The following is a 23,101-nucleotide window of genomic DNA, read 5'->3' as shown; positions in this document are numbered from 1 at the left end:
CACAAGGCAAAGGAGAAAGTGGTTATGGGCAACAGAGAAATGCTACCGGGCATTTTCTTCCTCTGATGTATGTGGTGCCTCCCACAACAGGGGTGCTCTAGGTATTGAAGTAGAGGGAGGCACGCACACATCAGGGGCAGAAGATGTGGATCCCATGCCCACAGCAGCTTTCATCTGTGGCAAAACATAGGGCAGCACAACAGCGAGGAGGATCTGCTAGTTGTGCAACACAGCAGCAATGTCATGGTGGTAGGCACCCATGGTAGCAATGAGGGAGTCCTGCTTCAGCTTAATGGACTCCAAGATGTTTTAGATTGCCCCAGCCATGTGGTCATGCCTCTGCCTCATGATACCAGCGATGTCATCCAGGGACTGATGGAGGCCACTGAGTGGAGAGTAGGGCCCCATATGGCAGAAGAATTGCCCGTATTCAGACTGATGCACCTATAGGCTGCCTCTGAGGTTCCCGCCACGGTTTCCATCCCCACACACACCTGATCTGCCAGCTCCCGCTGGACTCCTAACGCAGTCTGTTGAAAAGTTACTTGTGGATTCTGGGAGTCCAGCTCTCTGGGTGGGTTGGCAGGTGGTGTCTGTTTGATGTTGGGCAGATCATCTGGAGACCCACCAATGCTGTCAAGCCTCCCTGTGACTGGAAATGGTATCTGGATGGCACCCAGGATTTGCTGGAGGGTGTCCCGGTTAATGGTTTGCAGTTCGTCATCCACATGATCGGTAAAGTCCAGGAAGTCCGCTGGCTAGGAGGCATGGGTTCATTCTCTGCAATGAGATCAAGAAATGTTAATGGTGATCCCTGTTAGATGTTGACATGAATAATCAGGTTGGCCTTCAAAGTTTCAGATGTTCCATTTTCAGTTCAACAATGAGGTGTAGTACACCTGTTAGGCATGGGTATTGATGCTAAATTTTCCAGTATCCCAGTTAGTGATGACAATATCTATCCATTGTTCTCACTAGCACTGTGTTCATACTCTGAGGGGATGGGCCCTGTCCTGCTGGGTAGATGACAATCACTAACATTCCCCCATTCGATCACACTCAAGGTTGTTTATCTTCAGTGTGTCACACATCATGTGACTCAGGCACATGCCACTGTATATGCACATGCTTCCTATGATCAGGCACTTTTGGGTCCTTGTACATTGGCTAGTGTCACACAGTGATGCTACAGAGATCATACATTCAATCTCACATGCTTACGACACATAGAGTATGCATGACCATATCCAATGGTGTTAAATGGTGCTTTGTTTTTGAAAGCTATGGGTCTGGCATCACCCCACATGGTAGTAGTGCTGTCAATAATGGGAAGTACCTATATATGATTCCCACATCACTAGGCCCACCCACTTTAGCCTAGGTGTTTCCATGACCCCTGTTATTTGTGATAGCTAAGTGGTTCTCGCTATCCATTGTCAGGTCCCTGTTTGTCATCTTCCAAATTTTACATGTGGCACATGAGACAATGTTGCATCATACTCCCTCCTGGCATGTGCTACATCTTCCCCAGGTCTACATGATCGGTAGTTTATAGTCCAGTAATGGGCTGTTCTCTGCCATCTTTTCCCCGGTGTGACACAAGAGTTCTCAGACTGACCCAGCAGTGCATGTGTGTTTGTGTGGCTACATTTCAGGACACATGTCCATTACTACCTCCCCAGTATGCACAGTCTCCCCATTCAGACAGAATGGCAGTTCTACAAACTCAGTCAGCACCTACAATGCACACCAGTAGCCGTGGCTCAACAGTCCCACACATTAGTTTGTACACACATGGTCCTGTGGTGTGCATCTCTTACATTCCCTTCCACACCCAGTCTGATTGATTAGTTGTGAGGAGTTCCTGTGGACTCTTCCATGGCAGCTGACACGTGTAGGACTCACCCTGCAAAGCCAAGTCAGTTGGGTACAATAAAGTTTCATGCAGGGTACTACATGTCTCTTGTCATGTCTCTATGCTTGGATACATTCCATAGCCCACACCTGCCCCCCTATGAGTTCTTTTTCCTGTGACACAGTTATTCTATTTGTAGGATTTATATTCTAGATGAGTGTACATGGGCCCAAGTAGGACTGAGTGGCTACATGGTGCAAGGTGGCCTGCATTGCCACATTGTGGTTGTACAAGGTAGCAGTGTGCATGCATGGTATATTGTTCCACTCCATGTTTTTGATGTGTATTCTGGGAGTTGAAGTTGTGGTGAGTACTGTTGGACATTGCACTGCAAGTGCCAAAATGCAAAGAAAGGTAAACGTGGACCAATGCTGCACTCCACACATTGTAGGGTGTATGGTGAACGGATCTGAACTGGGCTGTGCAAATTGTAAGTGGTCAGAGGCGCATTACATCGATTTGGTGTTTAACCATAGATGTGTCAGCATAATATCCTTTGGCCTGCATTGTATAGCTTGGACATAGCTGCTTGCACCTTATGACATTACCCATTTTCCACATTGCCCCTCACTTCAACTTACCCTGTGGTTCTTGTTGTTGTCGTAGGCCTCAGTGGCCTGTCTCAGGACTCCTGTCACCAACTGCTCAGAGGTGACGGCTGCCACCATCTCCTCCAACTCACTGAGGTGCTCCTGGGACGCTGGACTTCCACCTCCGGTCTGTAATGCTGCCTTGCTATTCCTGGCCAGTTTGTCCTTTGTCCTGCACTTGAAATCATGCCAGCTCTTCGTACAATTGATCACTGTTCTCTTGAGTTCAGCCACACTGTTGACCTTGTCCACAATGAACTACCATATGGCCTCTTTCCTCCCTAATGGCAATTTTGAGGTGATGAATAGCTGGTGTTGATGTTCTGACCTCCTCACTAGACTTGCACTTCCTCTACCCCTTCTTCTGGGATCTTTCTGGACATCCTGGCTGCTACTGGGTTGTCCTGGGGCCTCTGGTCTCCTGTGTTCTCCTTGTCTGCTTCTGTAGTATGTTCTGTTTTTTTTAATCCAAATGCAGTGTTTTTGACTGTCCTTTGAGTCTCTCGGCCCTCAAAATCGATGCTAGGATGGCTGGCATCAAATTATGTACCGCTATTCAGCCTAGCATCACATTTGCAGCAGTAGTGTCATTTTTTCTTATGATGCCGCACACAGGCTAGCCTCATGTTCTTTAAGCAGCCAGGGTCCTGACACCATTGTGCACTGTTTTGGAAATACAATGCCAGCATGGCATTAGGATCAGTCGTACTGTAGCATTAACATTTTTAACGCATTGCTACATTGTTGTAGCAATCACTCAATCAGGGATTTGTAAATCACGCTACTCACCAGTGAGGGTCTCAAGGTGCTGAGGAGGGGAGGGGAGAAGTTGGGGGGGGTGCTGCTACTGCTCGAACAGCCAGGTCTTGAAAAGGTTCCTGAAGGTAAGGAGGTCTTTGGTCTCGGGCAGGTGGGTGGGAAGAGTGTTCCACGTTTTGGGGGCAAGGTGTGAAAATTATTTACCATCAGTTGTAGTTCTGCAGACAGGTGGGACAGTTGTGAGGGCGAGGTCAGCGGAGCGGAGGTGCCGGGTCGGAGTGTAGAAGGAGAGTCGTTCATTGAGGTATTCTGGTCCGATGTTGTGCAGTGCTTTGTGAGCATGGGTGAGGAGTTTGAAGGTGATTCTTTTGTTGACTGGGAGCCAGTGCAGCTTTTTCAGGTGGTCCGTGATGTGGCAGTGGCGGGGGATTCCAGGATGAGGTGTGCGGAGGCATTCTGGATGCGTTGCAGCCTCTTCTGGAGTTTGGCCGTGGTTCCTGTGTAGAGTGCATTGCCGTAGTCCAGTTTGCTGCTTATGAGGGCTTGGGTGACTGTTCTTCTGGTTTTGGTGGGTATCCATTTTTAGATCTTTCAGAGCACGCGGAGGGTGTTGAAGCAGGAGGAGGAGATGTTATTGACTTACTGGGTCATTGATAGTGCGGGGTCCTAGATGAATCCTAGGTTGTGCGAGTGGTCTGTGGGAGTCGGAGCAGTTCTGAGAGTGGCAGGCCACCAGGAGTGATCCTATGCATAGGGGTTGGAGCCGAAGATAAGGACTTCCGTCTTGTCCGAATTGAGTTTGAGGCAGCTGCTCTTCATCCATTCAGCGAAGGCCTTCATTCTTTTGTGGGTGTCATCGGCATATGAGATTATGTTGAGGTTGTTGGATCGGGCGATGCTAGCGAGGGGGGCCATGTAGATATTAAAGAGGGTCAGGCTGAGGGACGAACCCTGGAGTACGTCGCAGATGATTTCGGTGGCCTCCGAGCAGAATGGAGGGAGGCAGACTCTCTGGGTTCTGCTGGTGAGGAAGGAGGTGACCCAGTCCAGGGCTCTGTTGTGGATTCTAGCATTGCTGAGGCATGAGTGTAGGGTGTGGTGGCAGATGGTGTTGAACGCAGCCGAGAGGTCCAGGAGGATGAGGCCACTGTTTTACCACAGTCCAGTATGGTTCTGATGTCATCGGTGGCAGCGATGAGGGCGGTTTTGGTGCTGTGGTTACTGCTGAATCCAGATTGGGAAGGGTGCAGGGTGTGGTTCTCCTCTAGGAAGTGATTATTTGTCTGTTGAAGGCCTTCTCAATGACTTTTGCCGGGGAGGGGAGCAGGGAGATAGGCCGGAAGTTCTTGAGGTCCTTTGGGTCTCCCTTGGGTTTTTTGAGGAGGGCATTGATCTCAGCGTGTTTCCAGCTCTCCGGCAAGGTGGCAGACTCGAAGGAGCTGTTGATGATCTTCCGTAGTTGAGGTTTGATGATGGAGCTTGCTTTGTAGAGGATGTGGTGAGAGCAGGGGTCAGATGGAGAGCTGGAGTGGATGGTGTTCATGATTTCGATGATGTTATTGTTGTTGAAGGGGGTCCAGGAGAGCATCAGGTTGGTCAGAGGTGAATCTGTGGTGTTGGTGGTTGCCGGGGGGTTTGGGTGCTGAAGCTATTGTGGATGTCTGCGATATTGTGATGGAAGTAGGAGGCTAGGGAGTCGCGGAGGTCTTGGGAGGGCGGGATGTCATTGATGTTGGAACTGGGGTTGGAGAGTTCCTTCACGAAGTTGAAGAGCTCCTTGTGGCTGTGTGCGTTGTTGTGGATTCGGTCTTTGAAGGCGGTTCTTTTGGCGGCTCAGATGAGTTAGTGGTGTCTGTGGATGGCGTTTTTGAAGGCTGTGTGGTTGTCCAGAGTCTGATTTTGACGCCACATTCGTTCAAATCTTCAGCAGCTTTGCTTAGATTCGTGGCGGTTGGAGATAAACCAGAAGGCCTTTCTGTTGGTGTGTCTATTGGAGTAATTCTTGATTGGGGCAAGAGTATTTGCACAGGTGTTGGCCCATTGCCTGAAGTTGCGGGAAGCTGCATTAGTGTCGGTGGTGTTGATGGGGGGGGTTCTGGGAGAGGTTTGCGATAAGTTGGTCTTCAGTGACTTTGTTCCAACTGTGGTGGGGGATCCGTTGTGGGTGGTGGTGTGTTGTGGGTTTCTTGAAGGAGAACTGGATGCAGCAGTGGTCAGCCCAGTAGAGTTCGGTGGTGTGGCTGAACGAGACATGATTGCTGGTGGAGAAAATAGAGTCGAGTGTGTGTCCTTCAGAGTGGGTTGGTGTTGTGACGAGGTGTTTGAGGCCAAAGTTAGAGAGGTTGTCGAGCAGGGTGGCGGTGTTGTTGTCATTGGTTTTCTCGAGGTGGAAGTTTAAGTCTCCGAGGAGTATGTAGTCAGTGGATATGAGAGCGTGCGTGCTGATGATGTTGGTAATGGAGTCGCTGAACTGCTGTCGTGGGCTGGGGGGCCTGTGGACGAGGGTCCCTCGAAGGGTGATGTTTGGGTCAGTGTGGATTTGGAAGTGCAGGAGTTCAGCGCTGCTGAGGGTGTCTTCAGTGTTGCTCGTGATCCTTATGGTATTCTTGTGGATGATGGTGATGCCTCCTCCTGGTTTGTTGGAGCAGTCCCTGCGGGTGATCTTGTAGCTGTCCAGGATGGCTACGGCGATGTCAGGCGCTGAGGAGGGATTCATCCAGGTCTCGGTCAGGAAGGCGACGTCTGGGGAGGCTGAGTTGAGTAGATTCCATAGCTCTACTGCATGCTTGTGGACAGAGCTGGTGTTGAGGAAGATACATCTGAGATGGTTGTGTCCTGTCTTGGTGGGTGTGTTGTTGGCATGGAGGCTGGTGAAGGTGCAGTTCCGGCAGGAGAATGGTCTGCGGGGAGGCTTGAAGGCAGGGAGAGAGCGGCCTGTGTTGAGGGCGTGGAGGGTGGCGAAGCTGGAAACGGTGCGGGCCGCGGGGGCAGCAGCGGCGGGGGAGAGAGAAAGAGGGGGAGAGTGAAAGTGAGAGAGAGCGAGCGTAGTGAGAGAGAAACAAGGAAAAGAAGCACTAAGGGACAGTAGTGGAGCAGAGAGCAGAGCAAACCAAACCAAAAGGAGCAAAGAGGCAGAAAGTAGCCAAGTAGGAAATCAGAGCTCTCCCACTGCACACTAGGGATGAGGCACAGGCAGAAGCCTGCGGGTGGAGGAGGGCCTCAAACTCCTTCCAGGGGTCAGGAGTTCAGAGGAGCCAAGGAAAGTGCTCTACGTAGATGGTGGAGCCACGGGAGCTGAATAGTTCAGTTTCTAAATGTCTCCCTGAACCTACTTCACAATTTACTGATAGCAGTAAAACACATTGGTATCAGCACTATTTTTTACTTAAATCTTTTTAAAAACCATCGCCCAATTCACCCTATTGGAGTTTTGTCATTTTGGTGTCATTTTGTTCAATAAATTATTCTCTATATTTATAATTTATATTATGTTTATTTTTTTAAATTGTAACTGTTTTGATACTTCTAAAGGCTTTACACATTTTCTTAAATTAAGCATGTCTGCTCTGGGCCATAACTATCAGGGTTGAACTAATATAAATTGAATCTTTCAATGAACCTATCAAGATGGTTACCTTATTACTATTACTATTACTTTGCTAGTCACCCTATAACTTGTGCTAAACTACCATCCACCTCAATAAATAGTTTACTTTCTCATATTGTTTTTTTCAGTGGCGGGACACAAGACTTGTGTTTACCAGTACTACTCAGCTATTAAGTTGGAAATTAAAATTCACTATATTAGAATGGCTAATTTATACATAAGGAACAGATACAAGTATAAAGGAGAAGGAAAAAGAGGTACAACTGTTCAGAAGTTGGGACCTGGATAGGGAGTTTGCATAACCAATGAGATTCTGATCTGTTTTTCTAAAAAACTATTCAAAATAAAATTCCTGGGGCTAAAACCATCTGACAACACTTGTCTGCATGATCTAATATCTCCCTGATTAAAAGCACTGTTAAAAAAGCCCTCATTTCATTTAAGAGATTAGGATAAATGCAGACTCGGTGTACAATGTCTTCATTGCCCATATGGCATAGCGTGCAAAGTTGTGTATCCTCATTCCGCAGCCAGGGCAAGTTATGCCCTGATGCAGGAAGGTGGTCGAAGCAGAACCTCATGAATTGTTTCTTTAAATCCAGGGATTATCCAGACTTCATATAAGCTTGTGGGCACAGGGATTTAAATTCATCCAGCCATGTGTTCTGCATGACAGAGAGGCCTTGTCACCAACTGCCGAAACTCCTTCATTACATGATTTATGGATTTCTTGAAAGGCCCATAGGAGGTTGTGAGGTCTCACAGAGTTCTTATATCTGAGGGGTCAATAGCATAGTCTAGATATAAACGTACAGGGGTATTTATGCTTTCTGAGATTTCACACCAAAGAGTCATATTAAAGGATTGCTACATGAGGACTTCATTTTCTGTTTGGTTATAATATACTCCTCCTTCCTTGCGATTATTTGATTTACCAATTCAAACTCTAATTGGATCTGGGCAGGAGAGGCATGTGTGGGAAGATGGAGTAGAAGCTTGTGGCCCTCATTATGAACATGGCGGTAAACACCTTCGGCCACCGTGGCAACAGTGAACAGAAGAACGCCATTGGCAGTCAACAGAAACCCGCCATATAATGATCCCAAAAACAGAATCCGCCAAAAAATCTGCTACCTCCAGCCACCGCCTGGTCCCTTGTCGGCAGAAAGGCTGCACACCCCATCCCCGTCAACGCCAGTCAGACAAATCCCCCACCTCCAAATAATGATGCACAAATCACTGCGGTGGTTAGTGGATGTCGAACGGCCATTAGCGGTACAGACCGCCACGGCCAGCAATGGGACCCAAAAGCAAGAAATGCACACATTTGCAAGTTTGAAACCCACACACCTAATACACATCCACATCACTATAAAACACTCACAGACACACCCCACAATCCTTTGCAACGCCAATAGTACGACCGATATTCACAACAAAACACACATACACTGAATGCAACATCGCACAAGTCACACACCCAACCACACAACAGTACCCTCACCAATATCCACACAACACACCACCCACAAAACACACCATGGCCCCCCTAAGCACCCACGCTTCACAGATAGGGAGCTAAGATCAATGTTGGACGAAATACTCAAGGTCGAGCCACAAATCTTCGGGTGCAGGTCCAGCACACACAAATCGCCAGGAAGATGGAGTTATGGCAGACAATAGTGAATAAGGTTAACTCAGTGAGAAATCATCCACGCACGAGGGATGACATCCGCAAGAGATGGAATGACCTGCGTGGAAAGGTGAGGGCCATGGCATCCAGGCACAACATCACCATACAGAAGACCGGGGTAGGACCCCCAACTACACTGACTGGGTGGAAAAGGTACTGGCCATCCTGCACCCTGATGGCCTCACTGGACTCACTGGACTCACTGAAGGAATGGACTCAGGTAAGACATCTACAATTATCCCATATCCGCCACACCTGTCATGCATGCACCACCCCACCCCTCCAACTACCACCAGCACCACTATCCCACCCAGGCCACAAACATGACATCCAGTCACCCTGCATGCCCACAAACCCACCAACAGGCCAACATCCCTCCCTCTGTGCACTGCCACCCACCACTGCAAGGAATCACAATGTCACTACACCACCCACAAGGCACCTCCACATCCCATGCAAAATGCAATGGCAACCCCACTATAGGTCCCTGTATGGCCCAAATGGGGAAGAAACTGCACAACATAGGGCGGAGCTGTGCATCCTCATCCGAGTTAGGAAATGTAACATACATGCCCATTCCCCCCCACAAGCACCACCACCCATGCCACAGTGTCAAGGCCCCACATGGAGACAGTGGCCCCACTCAGGAAACTGGAGAGGGAAGTGTGGACAGTGAGGAATACCCTGGCCCGTCATCTAGTCCTGGACTGTCACCCTCCAGCAGCCCCAACCAGGATACCACTGACACCGCTACCACCCAGCCACCAACATCAGCTCTGGCCAAACGACCCTACACCAGTGTCTCCATGTCACAGACTGGTGGAACACACATACAGAGGCCAGAGTCTCCACCTACTAACAGGCAGGATGATGATGGCCCCAGTACAAGTGGTACTGCCAGACCTGTGCAGGGGACACAGGCACAGGGGGAAAGGCCCAGTGGGAGGGCATCAGTGGCCCAGGAGGCAGGCCAAAGGATGGATTCTGCAGCCCAGGAGGTGGTCTTTGAGGTCTTGGGAGCATACCACCATACCCAGGACAGGATGGGCCAGATCCTGGCCACCCTGGAACAGAGTCAAAGGTTGCAGATAGCCCAACATCAAGAGACCATGGAGCAGTGGAAACAACTGAATGCCACCATGGCCACCATTGCAGGGGTGCTGCAGCACCATTACCCAAGCCAGCCTGAGACCCCTACAGACCTGGAAGCCCCTACCACTGCCCAGGACACAGACCAGCCATCCACATCTGCAGCAGCTACTTGACTGGTTGCACTGGCAAAAAACACACAGGAGACCAGCACCCCTACTCGTACAGCCCAGCACCAGTCCCTCAAACAGTCCCTCAGATCCAGATATGGCACAGGAACATCTGCCAAGACCAAGGCCCCCACCAAGAAGTGACTGACCTTGACTGTCTCCCAAGCGTGCCACTGTGCCACCATCCTCGCCTGCAAATAGCAACATAAAAACTTGCAAGTGACAGATGGACCTATACCCACTGCCACCAATCGCCCAGCACATGTACCTACAATTGACCTCCACCATTACCCCACTCCTAATCTCTGTAAAGCGCACCAATGCATTAAGGACACCAAATTAAACACATGTACACCAAATCGTACGTCCCCTGTCATATTGATGAATCAAATGTAAATGTGAATGCATTGTCAAGTCAATTCCATAATCAGACCTTTATTGCAGGAATGGCACCCCATGCACAACATTGTGTGGAGTAAACTGAAATGTTCACCATGTTTGTCTCAATGTCACATGCCACCTCAATATACAGGTAACACTGTCAATGACTACAGACCCCACATCCTAATAGTGAATAAGTCAGACAGTTATTATGCATTGCAGACATCATCAGTGAACAGTACCTCATGATCACTGGAAGTATAGTTGGATCAGCTGGTTTCTGGAGTGGACATCTTCCCCCTCTTCATCCTCACCATCACTCTCATCCCCTCCCACATGATGCAGGTCTGGATATACAGCACCCTCCTCCTCCATTAGGGGAATAGCATTCCTCACAGCCACGTTGTGCAGCATGCAGGAGGCCACCACTATTCTGCACACCTTCTCAGGCCATAGCACAGGGGACCCTCAGAGAGATGGAGGCAACAGAATCTAGCCTTCAGGAGACCTATAGTGTGCTCTGTCACCCTCCTAGTACGTCCATGGGCCTCATTGTAATTCCTCTCTGCATCTGTCTTAGGATTTCTCACCTGTGTCAGGAGCCAAGGCATGTTGGGATAGCCAGAATCACCTGCAAACAAATTAGAGGAAAAATTACCCTAATCCGGTTTATGACATGGAAACACGCAGCAAAGTGGAAAAGTGCCATTTTTGCCCGCAATAGTGTCAAAAACAGATGCTAACAGAGCAAAGAGTGCAAAGGAGCCCCAAAATGGATCCCAGAAGCCAGGAGAGACCCCAGAGAGATCCCAATCAACCAGGAACCAGCCAGGACAACACAGACAAGACCCAGGGGAGGGAAAAGAAAAATAGAAAGTGTTGTTTCAGCGCATAGGAGCATGAAATACTGGTGAGAGAGGTGACAGAGCATCAAAGTCAACTATTCGTCACCTCCAAATTGCCAAATGGAAGGAGAAAGGCAATCTGGCAGCAGATTGCGGATAAGGTGACTGAGTGCAAGAAACACTGGCATGACTGCAAGAGAAGGACCAAGGAAAAAAGGGCACGGAACAGGAAGGCAGCACTGCAAACTGGAGGTGGGAGTCCAGCACCGCAAGTGGACATGGATGAGATGGAAAAAGTTGGTTGCATTGGTCATCCCGGAAGAAATCATCACAGGAGTACAAGGACAGGACAGTGCAGAATAAAAGGAAACACCCCAAATGCAGGGTAAGTTGCATGGGGGAAATATATGCTTAAATGTCAAGTGCAAGAAAGGGGAGGCACATAGGAATCACACAATGCATGTCAAAGGGGCGCAGAGGGAATACGTGCACATTAAGCAACTTGCACCATGCCAACTTAAGCTTACCCATGTGCATGTGCCTTGGGAGTGCCATGCACCATTGAAACATCCACAACCTGGACATAGTAAGAACACCAGGCCTAAATACCCACATGTACAAATGCAGCACATGGGATGGATGGCATGCATAATCACTGTGCCACTGGTTGTGATATCACTAAATCCCTTGCATGTAGTCACATCAACACCACTAACAAGACCGAGACCTCAGAGACCAGGAAGTCAGTCAACACCATTTCTGGGGCAACTACATAGTGGCGTCCCTTGCTGTAAAAGCCTTGCCTCATTGCCCAAACGCATGTGTGCTGCATCTCATAGCACACTAATCATTGCAACTATCCCAACAGTCCCCAGGCATGTGCTGGTAGCACCACCACACTTAGACAACACATCCACATGAGGCAGCCATCCCTACATCACGCAGTCAGGGTGTCCCCTGGGCACAAGGAACAATTAACTCAACAGGTGCTAGCGGAATAGCAGGCTGGATTGGAATCACGGGTAATATGCCACTACCCAGACCAACTAAACTGAAGTTGTGTCAACCACACATATTGATGCTGAACTGAAATGTGCCAATACACAAAATATGTACCACAAATAGCAAACGGTAGGTCACAACAGTCACAGGCTGAGCCCACAACTATTTGGACACAACCATGTCAGGCACATAGCAATTGGGAAATAAACACACTCATACAACACGTGGGGTATGGCTTTCACATATTGGCGGTTAATTCCACATCAACGGGCGGGGAATGGTGCATGGGCAAACCCGGTGTTGGTAAGACTGCCAGTGCAGTGTGCCCACTGCACTTAGCAGTATGAGTCACACGTTGGGATGGCGGCTGGTAATATCTCTGCACATGGTAGCTCTGTGGGGGGGACACTAGACAATATAGATGGAACAAATAAAGTCAGTGCCAGTTGTGGCCTGCATTAGGTGTAAAAGGACACGATGCACCGAACCCTGCAAATCAGGCAGTGGAAAGGGTAAAGGACCATAGTATGGGACACCCTGCACTGCCCATGCCAAGTACATGGGCTGTGCGGGGCCACCCAGGGGCACACCACACCACTTTACCGAAAACCATTCCATGGGGGTAACACTGCCATGCAAAGGCTTTAGGAAATTTGGAAATAAAACTGGAGGGTAGTGTTGAATGAATCACTGGTCTGGTGTCACAGAACTGATGCCATAGCCAGTCTCTCAGCTGCTGGTAACCTGCCATGTCCAGGCCATTGGCCCATGGGGCATTACACATTGACAACAGTTGCCACCACCACCTTTGCTGTAGGGGGTGAACAATTACACAGTGGCAGCCATGTGCCTATTGGACTGTTGCACATGAAATATGAACCTACCTCAGGCCCTGACCTGAGTACAACTCCTCAGAATTGGCAATGTTCGTGAACAACCTACTCCGTCAAGAGTAGAAACAGTACCCTGCCAGGTCCCTGAGTGGTATGCCGAGTAGCACACAAACACATATCACAACATGAGGAGACATCAATGGCAACAAGAGCACAGTGTGGTGACTATGCCATCCCTGGGGGTGGTGCAACCATGGGTGTATGTGAAACATGTAAGACTGGGACAGGTAAAAATTGCAGTGTGTGGTGCTGTGCCATGAGCACAGCAACACGCATTGCAAGGCAACACCATGCAAATGGATGCAAAGGGAGGATAGAACAAGATAAGAGGCCATCAAGACAAAATAAGGATAGACAACACACTTAGAAGATATGATGCAGACAATTGTGGCAACTGGGCTTCCATCCATGTGACTTGCAGGTTGGGCATAGGGCGGTAGACTGCAGCTATGATGTACTGGAACAATCCATTGGAACTAATGGGCACATCATAGGCCCCTAGCGCCACTGGAGCGTCACTGACTCTAAGCACTGGGCTGTATTGACAAGGTAGCGTTAAGACACTTTTTATGGCATTATGTCACCTTGTAAATACTTAGGCACCTGATCATGACAGTGTGTGGAAGGTGGTGCAATGGGTGTTGCTGTGGGCATGCCATAGCAACACACAATATATTTCAGTGCTGCCTCAGATAAATAGAATATTGTAAACTTGAGGTAGGGCGAAACCTATTACGCCAGCCCCAAGGGTGGAATTAGAAGGGTGCAGCGAGGAGGAATAAGGTTGTACAGCCTTCATTTCTGAATTCCTATGTCTGCTGCAATCTGCAACATGCATAGGAAGAGCAAAATGCCAGAAATGATTGTTTAAGACCGTGAAGGTGTAACTCCATGCACATAAACAATCATATGTAAATGACGATTTGGCTCTTCCGAGTGTGTTGCATTCTACAGCTCACACAGAAGTACCAAAGTGCCAGTGGTGATTGTTAATGTGCATGAAAGGGACACTTTCACACACATTAACAGTCACACTCCTCAACGCATACATCCTTGCACATTAGTGCAAGGATGCCAACAATTACTCTAGCAGCTGAATCTTGCAACAGTATGGGGGACAAAACAGGGGTGCCCCATAATCACTTGCATACGGTGCAATCTTGTGTCACCAAAATGAGGGAGTGCAGTGCAGATTATTATTGCACAGCACCGTGCTGCACCACTTCTACATCTACATGGGCCTATTATGACAATAAGCTTTAAATATCAAGTCAGTGACGTGACTTGTCAACTGCCATAACACAGATTGACTGATTTTACACCATCTCATTGCAGAGGGAGATGGTTCCCCTGCGGATATGCCTGACCTGGAGTACCCTGATGACATGGATGACCAGCTGGCATCTATCAGCCAAGAGACACTTCAGTGTCCTTGTGAACATGCAGACACCACCTCCAGTCGCAAGGAGGAGTATTGAATTAGCAGACATCCCACAGGCCCGACTTAGCACCCCGAGTACGACCTGCCAGTACCAACACAACAGAGGACTCCGAGAACGCAGGCACTAGCTTCGAGAGGACAGTGGTGGAAGTCCAGCTGGAGCTGGCCAAGGAGGTGCAGGTGGGGATGTAAACAATGGCAGCCAGCCTTGAGGGGATGTGGACATGCATAGTCACGGCAACAGAACAGACTGTAGCCAACCCAAGCACACACTCCCCAATGTGTGGAGTCCAGGAGTGTCTGAGGGACATAGCTGCTGGCATGAGGCAGAGGCCACAACAACTGCCCTCCCAAACTGGCAGCAGTGTGCCTGAGGACAATAAGGACTTCATGCACCAGGAATTGGTCTACCCCAGGGACGACATGGCTGCCTACCACAGGAATGTTGCAGCTATACTTAAAAACCAGGAGCTTCTCCTTGCTGCAGTGATGCCATATGTAGTGCCACAGATGGCAGCTGCCGGGAATTGGGGGTCCACATTTGCAACCACTGAGGTGTGTGTAGCAACCTCTACCTCCCCACTACCACCATCAAGGGTAGAGGAAGCACCACACACATCAGAGGATGAAGATGTGGAATAGATAATCTTCACCCGTAGGAGTTCCCGGTAGCACCAGCCCATGTCACATGGGTAGTGTTTTCCTTAGTCCTGTGCTTGACATCATGCCAGTGCTGGCACTCTGAAAGATATGCACTCCACTTCAACACACTGCTGACCTCTCTGTTATGTCCCTAACTTTCCCTTTGGCAATTTATGTACTCCTGCACTGAAAGACACTTTACCCAGACATGTTCCATGACATGTCCCTCAACCCTGGACTTGTGTTGTGTCCCTTTTTGATGGATTCCACAAATGGGGTCACAGACCTGGATACTGTATATACTTTGCACTGTTACACTTATAAATAAACACCACCTGCACACCAGCATGTTTATGTGTGTTGTGACACTTCTACTATGCCTAATTCTTGTGATGTATGTAACAGATTTCAGGTCTCAGAGTGTCAGTACAAGAATGCATGAATATGTGGGCACATATCTATGCACGTGGTACCTAGATGTTGTAGGTTGATGTTGGCCTCATCCCCTACAATCAAATCACTGAATATGTGATATATTTTGAAAACATGTAGGCTACACCCACTACATACTGCAAGAATGGGTGTGAAACCGTAATCATGAAATGTTGTCAGCTGGGAGTACCACTAGAACACATTGGTGTGAAACAGAGGGACTCAAACTCATCCATGATTGCCACTGATCAGTTTAGCAGGATAGGAATGATATAGAGGCAGTTGTAACATGTCCCACAGTGCCCAACACCACAAAACAAAACACATACAATGTTAGCTGAATTCCCACACCTATCCTGTCCTATACATGGTCAACATAGTCAGCTTGAGTGGTGGGAACACTGGATGGCTGGTGCACAGGTAAGTAGATGTGTTGTAGCAGCCAATGTGACAGCTCAGTCATAAGGAGGTGTGGGAAATGTCAAGAGAGGGATGTGGATGCAGGATGGAGTCCCCAGGACAACACACAATTTGCACTGCACACCCATGGGAAGACCCTGAGATCCAAACATGTGACACATGAAGGGTGTACCCAATAACATTTATTATGATAAATAAATCAATGAAACAATGGTAATTATCACCTATCCTAATCTAACCTTTCCTAACTATACATAACCCACAACAGACCCTAACTACTCTATGCTACACTTACCTTACACATTTAAATATACACTCTAAACATTCGCCCCCCACATCCCTTATATCATATGACACATGTAGGACAACATACACTAAACTACACATTTACTAACTATAACTAAACAAATATATATATTTTTGTATTTTTTGTAACACATATTTTTTAATTAACATATAAAAGCCTCATCATCACCCCCACCCACCAGCAACATAGTAAAATACAAAAAGTAGTAAACCCACCCCCAAACCTACTTATACTAACTAACCAACTGACCTATTCTAACCTACAACTAACCCGCTAATACCTACACAAAAAAGTAGAAAAAGAGGAGGGAGGGGAGTCAAGTTGGGAGGAGTGACATAATGTAATTCAGAGGTTGGCCCTTTGAAGTTTTTATTTGTTATTTTCTTGAGGGCCTTGCTATTCTTGACTGCCTCCTGCTCAATGGAGTCAATCTTTTGGAAAACCAGTTGTACACCCTCTGAAGGTCTTTTATGGCACTCAAGTTGATGGCAGCTGATGTGGTTGGCTGTGTCATGGTACTTGTGGGTGCAGCAGCTGGAGCAATGATAATGTCGGCAGCTGTGGGTCCCTGCACAGCAGTTGTGCTTGGTCCAGCCTGTGTGGGCAGTGTGGGTCCCCCTTGGCGGAATACCCACCATTCACCAGTGGATCCTCCGAGCGATAGCGGCATGCCATCCTCCTGAACCCAGATTCCACTGCCAAAATGTGCCTTTAGCGCACTGCCCTCTTCTAAAACACACAGAGTTGGCCGTTGTTCATGTTTGCAGCTGTAAAAATGAGACAGGCAACCATCAGTGTCAGCATTGTGCGGAGTATGTACAGTGAATCAGCTTACTATCAACATCGAATAGCACGTGCACTCCTACTCAAAATCCAGATGATACAATGGGCCTGATGGATGAGCGTCATCCACAGCAAGATTAGGTAACAAACAAATTCAGATGTGCTTATACTTTGCACCATGCATGACAATTCTAAGGTAGGGTCAAATTCACATTGATCAGGGACACTATTCCTCTTCTTAAGTGTCAAATTTTCAAACATACATCACCAGAAACGCGATGCTGTTATTGTGAGTATTGGATGATGTTGTTTACGATAACAGTTCAGTGCAAGCCTGATCAAAAGGACTGTCACCTACACAGTGAGCATCACATCTACCTACACATTTGTTGATCCTACCCGCTGTGCCCCAGGGGGTATGGCCATGCAGATCAACATCTCAGCTGTCCAGGTCATCCACCAATGCATGCTCACTCATACATGGAGTCAGGGGGTGGACCATAATTTAGGTGATGACAAAACATGAAGCTGGTATCCATGGGTCTCTCACTTCTACATTCATGTGTCCAGGTGCAGACACCCATCAATACCTGATCAGCCAATTCCATTCCTCACACACCCATAACCTTGCCAGCATACGATTGTACTTGACCTGCATGCACATCTATCACATTCTATTTAGTTGTCACGTAGGTGGACTACAAGATCATTGGCACCATGCTGGTGGACAAATGCCCACACATTCCTACATGTATATCACAATACAGGGATGCCCCAATTTGTCAAGAAAATTGTTAATCACTGTGTTGTGTAAATGACGGTGTGTTCCAGTGCCATTACATATACAACGATGCACATCTAAGTCACATAAGGAGGTACATGTGGCTTGTCGTCACCTTGTTTACACAGTGCTGGCCATTGAGCACCAGAAGTCTCACAAGATATGACTCTGCTCGTGCATGGGGAACCACTTAAATGTGACACATTGTCACCATCCATCCTACTCTGCTTTCTAATCATTTTACAGCATTGGGTGCTGACCTTATGACTCACTCACACTACACACTTCAACACTACACAGCACAGACAAAAACACTTACTGGATACATCTGTGTCCTCAAATCTTGCCACTTTATCTATGATGTAGTGGGGACGTCCACCGGAAATATTTGGATGGAAACCCATGGTTAGTATCACATCACTGTCACTACTAGTGGACAACATATGGCAGTATGTACTATTTCAGAAGAGTGAGGTATTCATCCAATCCAGGTTGTGGACAGTGCAACAGACACACCACTGCATACTCACAATGAGACTGTCACTCTGATGTATGAGATTCATACATCTGCACTCTTAAACTGGGCCTGAGACTCATGTAGTGCTATACCCTACAGCAACCATGTGCTGCCAATCTGTAGAAGATGGAACTCCATAGTATGAGCGGGAGTTGTGTGACAGATAAATGACACAACCCTTGTGCTCTGCAAGACAACTGATTCAGGTATTCTGGCTTGTCCTGCAAGTCACACAAAGGAACTTTGTGGAGGACAAGAGGCTAAATAGTTAGTCTGCAATTCACATGCATTGAGTAATCCATGACTGATGTGTCACAGTTGGTTGATGTCATCATTTGCCCATTGCTAGTGCCCCTTAAGGCGGGTATTCCCCCTTTGTAAACATAATGGCAGAGCTAATGTATGTGAAACTGACATTTTTGCACCAGGTATGTATTGTCATTCTTAGTTATCACAATCCACTCACAAATGGTATGCTGGCAGTGTTTAACCTTATCATACATGACACCATGCTGGGGCACAGATGCTGCCATGGCCCATCAAATGAGTGACCTAGTGATGGATGTGTATGACTATCCGAACTTCCCACTTGCACTGGTTAAATTTTGTATTATGTGTAGCCCATGTCTATACTGGCACAGTGACACTTCATTCTGGTTGAATTCAACCTGTCCACAAGCATTGCATGCAGCACGCCAACACATCAGCTACTGGCATTCAAGTGCAGTGAACAGCAATTAGTTAGCCAATGGGTTACTCACCAACAGGCCCACCAATCACCACACCAAGAGGTCCAGAAGATCCTGCTCCCTGCCCACAACGTCAGCCCAGCGATGCTTCAGCTGATGGTCATTGTGACTCGTGTGGTACACCCTCTTCAGGTGGTGGAGCACCTTATCCCAATGCAGCCGCCTTGCCTCCGTACTGTAGCCCTGGATCACATGGCCACCAATCTCTAGCATCAATGGGAGGGAGTAGACTCCCAGCCAAATAAAGCCTCCCAGCTCCTCCTCCCCCATTCTAGTCAGCCTCCCCCTGCCAGACATTGCACTGGGGTGCAGGTAGAACATTGTTTTATGCAGTACAATGGAGAAACAGAAATAATGAAAGGAAACTTAACACCCAATAATGCAATAACCCAACTAACCCACCTATAGTACTAACCCAGACAGACACCTGAAAGCACAATTACAACGTAAAATTCATTAAACACAACAAAATCACAGGCACTGGGAGAAATGACAATAAAATACAACAGTAATCATAACAGGAGGGACAGCACAAGATAGACTAAATCACAAGAAGATACCACCAACTCCAAAACACAACCACACAGTCAAAAAAGGCACAGACTGTAAAGAGAAAGTGAAAGTACACCCACTGTACCATGCCTGTAAACTGGATATCCTATTACACCACTTCCTGTGCTCTTGCGACATGATTTCTGTTATGCGTGTATTTTTTTGACGCATCTTATATTTGCATGAGTATTTCTGGCGCATTACTTACTTGTGTCAATTTACATAGAGACATTACCTTTATGTGTCAATTTCACAGTACATCAGCATTGCGAGGAGTGCGAAGGTGGAAAATACGCTAAGGGCCCATAAGTCATGTAGTTTGCATTTGCAGATATTTTCGATGCATTTGCGCTTGGCAGTGGCAGGTGTGATTTCCATGATGTAATGTGCATGCTCCATTTCTCCCATTCCTTGTCATACCTGGGCTAATGATGTTGGGCATTGTCACCAGTGATGTCCCCACCTTGTCACACATACTCCGTGTAGCCATTGCAAATCTCACACTGAGTTGTGTTAGTGGTCTGTTGAAACATTACAGTCTCACCATATTTTGGCATCCACAGCCTCATGTGTGGATCCCTTATTTAGGTCATTTGTAGAATTGTTGTTGTGTGTGATGTGCCTTTGTTATACAAGTTGGCAGCGTGGATGTAAATTATATGTTATGGTTCATAAACTGTGCCCTTCAGTTGTCACATTCAAGTGATGGGGCTTATTGTGATGTGTGTGATGGTAGCAGTTCACTCTTACGCTTCACATGTGATGTTGCCACAGTACTCTTCAGATTTGTATTTGTGACATGCTCGCCGAGGTTAGACTCATAATCCTAAAGTATATTTTGGAGAGATTGAAGACACCAAAGACAGATTGTGATGAGGAGTGAGATGTTTTTTGACAAAATTTACAAGGTGAGTTATGTGATTATTACGTGAAGAAGTTCTGTCCAATTTGAGGTTTGCGGCATTGACCAGCAGCTGTGTTGTGTCCTTCCCTCTCATTTACTTCTCCACCATCGTCCCCCTCCTCCTTAGGCAGGTCATCAACCTGCTCATATAATGGTACGTTCATCCGTACACATATATTGTGCAGGATGGCACAAGTCAATATGATCTTGCAGACCATTTCTGGGGCATATAGGAGGCTGCCTCCTGTGATGTCTGAGCACCTGAATCTGGACTTCAGGATGCGAAATGTCCTCTCCACAATGGTCCGTGTCCTGCGATGTCCCTCATTATACACACGCTCTGCTGCTGTGCTTGGGTTGTGAAATGGGGTCATTATCCATGGCTGTATGCCATAACCCATATCCGCTGCAAAATATTACAGTACTAAGGCCCTCATTACAACCCTGGTGGTTGGTGTTAAGGCAGCGGTAATACCACCAACAGGCCGGCGGTAAAAAAAATGGGATCATGACCACAACAGAAAACGCCAAAACATACAGTCACTTTAACACAACGACCGCCATGGTGGTAGCAACAAACACCACGGTGGTCATCGCCAACAGACAGGCGGAAGACAATGTCCAACCCACCCTATCACAACCTCCCAATCCGCCATCAAAAGCATGGCGGAAACAGTCTTTGGAAGGGAAACCACTCACCTCGACAAGCAACGAAGAACCAGGACGCCATGGAGCCCGAGCTGCAGGTCCTGCTGATGCTGGTCTACCTCCTCATACACAATGAATATCAAAGGTGGCGACGACGACCATGGTGAGTACTGCACCTAGCACACAGGGGAGGGTGGTAGGAAAAAGAGAGTGACACACACACGCAACACACAACACCCCTACCCTTCCCCATCATTTACTTCTCCACCATCGTCCCCCTCCTCCTTAGGCAGGTCATCAACCTGCTCATATAATGGTACGTTCAACCGTACACATATATTGTGCAGGATGGCACAAGTCAATATGATCTTGCAGACCATTTCTGGGGCATACAGGAGGCTGCCTCCTGTGATGTCCAGGCACCTGAATCCGTGTCCTGCGATGTCCCTCTTTATATACACGCTTTGCTGCTGTGCTTGTGTTGTGAAATGGGGACATTATCCATGGCTATATGCCAAAACCCATATCCGCTGCAAATGATTACAGGACTAAGGCCCTCATTACAACCCTGGTGGTTGGTGTTAAAGCAACGGTAATACCGCCAACAGGCCGGTGGTAAAAAAAATGGGATCATGACCACGGTGGAAAACGCCAAAACATACAGCCACTTTAACACACCGACTACCATGGTCGTGGCAACAAAGACCGCGGCGGTCACCGCCAACAGACAGGCGGAAGACAATGTACCACCCACCCTACCACAACCAGCCAATCCGCCAGCTTTTCCGGGGTGGTACCAATGCCATCAAAGGCATGGCAGAAATAGTCTTTGGAAGGAAAACCATTTACCTCTCGACAAGCAACCAAGAACCAGGACGCCATGGAGCCCAAGCAGCAGGTCCTGCCGATGCTGGTCTACCTCCTGATACACGATGAATATCAAAGGCGATGGCGACGACCACGGTGAGTACTGCACCTAGCACACAGGGGAGGGTGGGCGGAAAAAGAGAGTGACACACACACGCAACACCCCACCCCCACCCTCATCCACAACACCATACACACAAACACATGCAACAACAGTACATTTACACCCCGTTACCCCCTGGAAAAATGCAAGGACAAAAGGAATTGATTTAAATCAGTGATATTTTGAAATATGCAGATATAATAAATTAATATAGAAAAACAGCATATACAAATATTCACAATATGTACAGAAGGCTGTACACTGTCCTTTGCAAATGTCCATGTCCCACTGGGCCAAACATCATGGTCCAAGCCCACACTTGACTCCTGCCTCAATACGGAGAGAACACTGCAGGGGCATCAGGTCAAAAACACAGAGGCACCTCAGGTGGAAGGGGGGCACCTCAGCCGGAAAATGGTACAACGCCACTGCTCCTGGAGGGGGCTCCATGCCCACTGCTTGCTCCTGGGGAGTGCAAGGCCACAGTCTCTCAAGTGGGTGCTTTGCCCACTGCTTGCTCCTGGGGAGTGCAAGGCCACAGTCTCTCAAGTGGGTGCTTTGCCCACTGCTTGGTCCTGGGGAGTGCAAAGCCACAGTCTCTCTACTGGATGCCTTCTTCCACTGGTTCTGGAGAGGGCTTTGTGCCCAGTGTGCTTCATCCTGCCAAGGATTGGGTGAGTGAATGCATATCTCCACTGGTGCTGGAGGGGGCTTTGTGCCCAGTGTGCTACATCCTGCCAAGGATTGGGCGAGTGAATGCATGTCTCCACTGGTTCTGGAGGGGGCTTTGTGCCCAGTGTGCTTCATCCTACCAAGGATTGGGTGAGTGGATGCCTTTCTCCACTGGCTCTGGAGGGGGCTTTGTGCCCAGTGTGCTTCATCCTACCAAGGACTGGGTGAGTGGATGCATATCTCCACTGGTTCTGGAGGGGGCTTTGTGCCCAGTGATGCACCACCTGGGTGTCTGAGGCATGAGATTTGCAGGGAACAGGTTGCATGATACTCCTTGGA

This window comes from Pleurodeles waltl, chromosome 6, assembly GCF_031143425.1.
Source record: "Pleurodeles waltl isolate 20211129_DDA chromosome 6, aPleWal1.hap1.20221129, whole genome shotgun sequence".
NCBI classification, from domain to species: domain Eukaryota; kingdom Metazoa; phylum Chordata; class Amphibia; order Caudata; family Salamandridae; genus Pleurodeles; species Pleurodeles waltl.
This window is presented reverse-complemented; position numbering follows the sequence as displayed.